This window comes from Lathyrus oleraceus, chromosome 5, assembly GCF_024323335.1.
Source record: "Lathyrus oleraceus cultivar Zhongwan6 chromosome 5, CAAS_Psat_ZW6_1.0, whole genome shotgun sequence".
In the NCBI taxonomy this organism is placed as follows: domain Eukaryota; kingdom Viridiplantae; phylum Streptophyta; class Magnoliopsida; order Fabales; family Fabaceae; genus Lathyrus; species Lathyrus oleraceus.
Genome location: NC_066583.1, coordinates 250,170,571 through 250,174,055, shown reverse-complemented (window position 1 = coordinate 250,174,055; position 3,485 = coordinate 250,170,571).

Here is a 3,485-nt window from a genome sequence, read left to right as displayed (position 1 = left end):
ATGTGAATTTATGGATTTGTGCCTTGCTGGAATTTTGAATATGCTTGGTTATTTGAACATGTATGCAAAATTACCATGCTTCATTCAATTGATTGTGAAATGCTCATTGTTTGTCCAATGGATTTGAAATTTAACATGCGTGATCCTAACATGTTGCCTGATTTTTGAGAATTGGTTTGGCATTTTTAGCATTTTTCGTTTCTGTTTTGGACACATGAATGTATGGTGTGACAATGTGTGTCACACATTTTGATGTTGATCTTGTTCATTTTCATTCACATGTCATTTAAGCTTTTCTGATTCCAATTTTTTGCATGGTGCTTGTGTTTAACATGTTATGTTCACATAAAAAGTTTCATGATCATTGGGAACATTTCTGTTTTAATGTGTATTTTCTATGTTGAATGTCCAATTGTGTCCAACCTTGCTTGCCTTCGCCTTATCTTATTCATGTGAGGACCTTGCCTTATGATTTGACTTTGGTCCTTTTTAGGACATGTTCTTGCTTGATTAAATGTGCTTCATGTTGAAAATCAACTTCTGTTTTGACTTTTTGCTTTGCCTTTGACCCTAGTCTTGGTACTAGTGGTTTGTACTCACCATTTGAGCTTTGTATTTCAGGTTCAAGCATCCAATACTAATGGTTGATGTAATCTCATGACTTGAGATGCCAATTACATTGTACACTAATCCTTGTTGTGTTGTAGGTTCATTGGTGTTGAACTCACTTGAGTTGTTGACTTGCATTGTGAACATATTGGTTGTAACACTGTTGTTGTCTGTTTGATTTGTCTGAATAGGATATTGACTTGTTTGACTTTTGCACAGGTACATTAGTCGCTTTTAGCTCTTGCTTGAGCTTTGCTTTGGTTGTGGTTGGTATACCACCTAGGTAATCATTCTCTAACTCCATGTAGTCTGGAAGCCCTGTCGTTTCTTTTGGCTGGCATTTGGCTGAAGTCCTCCTTAAGAGGCAATGACTGTGTTTGTTTACATTTGTGCTAAAGACCTCCTTGTTGAAGCATGGTTACGTGTTAAGTCCTCCTAAGTGAAGAGGCAATTGACAGACAGAAGGGACTAGCAATCAGTCCCCTGTTAATCGTTGAGTCGTCCGTTATGCTCGCATTTCGTGCTGATGCTCTTGGACACGTCCCCCAGATCTTGTATAGAGTCAGTCAAGTGGAGTAGGGTCCCTCATTCTGGACCCCCATGTTTTCATTGATTTGAAGCTCACCCAGGCCAGGGTTAAGAGCTATAAGGTCTAACCCTCATTACCTTTCATCTGCTCACCCTGACGGTCAATGTTAGTGGTTAAGAGCCCAGTTGACACCCTACAGTATTGGCTTGGTTGTCGAGGTTGATATGACCCCTTGACTAAAGCCCAACCATGTTATATGAGCCTCCTTGTTTGCATATAGCGTGTGATGCCTGTACATTTGTGTTTATTTGCTGTTTGAATTGACTTGCTGCCTGTGCGAGTTAGGTTCTGATTAGATACCTCAACCTAGGGCTATTGTGGATTGCATGACAACTATTAGGCTCGAGTCAGTCTCCCTTTTAGTTTGTTATTTCCCCGGTCTCTGGTTAGGAGAGAGTTTCTCCCCTGTTAAGGGGAACTACGTCGCCCTGATTCTCATACCAGATGAGATACGTAGGCAGGAGATCGTGCGAGATCTCTCCGGGCAACCTCTTTCCTTTTTGTGTGTGTTTGCCTGATAACTTTTAGGCTCGAGTTCCAGACTCCCTATTAGTTTGTTTTCATTCAACCATTTTGGTTTCTTTTGACGTCTCAGCGTCTCTCTTTGTGTTTGTGTGACAGTTATTATGCTCGAGTTCCAGACTCCCTATTAGCTTGTCAATTTGATAACCTTTTTTGTGTGTTGGTCGGAGTCGGATGTAAGACCAGCCATTGGCATTCCGTTTCCTTGTTCGTGTGTGTTAGGAGTCGGATGTAAGACCAGCCATTGGCATTACGTTTCCTTGTTTGTGTTTGTTGTTCGGAGTTGGATGTCAGCCTATTTATTGGCAATCCGTTTCCGTTTGTGTGCTTTGTTTGACGTCTCAGCGTCTCTTTTCGGTGTCTTGTTTGGCGTGCATTAGTCGAGCTACGAGTGCTCTGATTCTTACTCTGGATAGAGAAGATACGTAGGCATAGGATGCAATGTCCTAGCGAGCATGTTTCCCATTTCCCCGAACTACGTTGACTCTGATGTTTGTTTCTGACAAACTACGTAGGCCTAGGATGCGACATCCTGTCGAGTCATCTTTCTCCGTCTTCTGTCATCTGTGTTTTATTCAGGTTTGTGCAGGTTTGAGCAGTTTTGTTAGAAACCTTATTCTATTCTTTTGAGCGTGGATCCCGTCGAGTACGACGGACGTGAGGGGTGCTAATACCTTCCCCTTGCGTAACCAACTCCCGTACCTTGCAATCTCTGGTCGTAAGACCATTCCTTTCCCTTTCTTAGGTTTACTTCGAGCGTTTCCTTTCCCTCCTTTGGGATAAATAACGCACGGTGGCGGCTCTGTGTCTTTTCCCGCCGGTTGTTTTTCGCGTTGCGACAGCTGGCGACTCTGCTGGGGACGGAAGTTGACCTATCGCTGGTCCAACTTCCCTAAGCGAGTCAATCCTAGCGCTCTCTAGGATAGTTTAGGTTGATTTTATTGCTTTATATATTGCATTTATGATTATTATACTGTGTATATATTTGCATATATGTTTGCATGCATCATATTATCATTATGCTTGATTCTGTACAGGTTGGTTCCTCTGATTTGGGGTGGGTGTTCTGAGTGGGGCTAAAACCCAGGCCCGAGTATACACCTAGGATTAGTGTGGTCTCACGTTTCCTCACATGTTGGATCAGCATGTTGTTGTGACGTGACATACCACAAGCCGGATGAGGTTCTTCTGAGTGAGCTCTTCCGGGTGGAGTATTCCACTTTGGTTGAGTTGTCTCATTAGAGCTGTTGACTTCGATGACCGTTCTTTCCCGGATCTTTGGTTTAGACGATCTTATGAGAGCTACAACGGCACACCCGAAAGGGCAAACCCGTTGAGTATCTTGCCTGATTGTCGAGACCATTATCCGCCTTAGGATGACCTGATTAGAGTTCACCTGTGAGGGGAGGGTTGATTCTTACAGATGCATGTTCCGATGGTGACTTTCTGATGGTGACTAATGGTTCAGTTCTTGATCGAGGTCCTATTTATGAGTTGGATTTATGGATATTTATTTCTGAGACGCTGGAGTTCTGTCCGTGGTATTTATCAGTGGGGATCCGTTTATTTCAGGATTCCCTGGGTTGGTACAGATGATTTTGTTGCTATCAGATCAGTGGTTTTCCAGTGATGATGGTGGTACATCCTTCGGTCCCGTTTATTTCGGAACCCCGAGCTGGATTTATGGTTACTTAGTACCTCAGATGGTTGTGATCAGTTCCGAGACCGTAACTCCGTGCAGTGGATGTTCAGATGACTTGGAGGA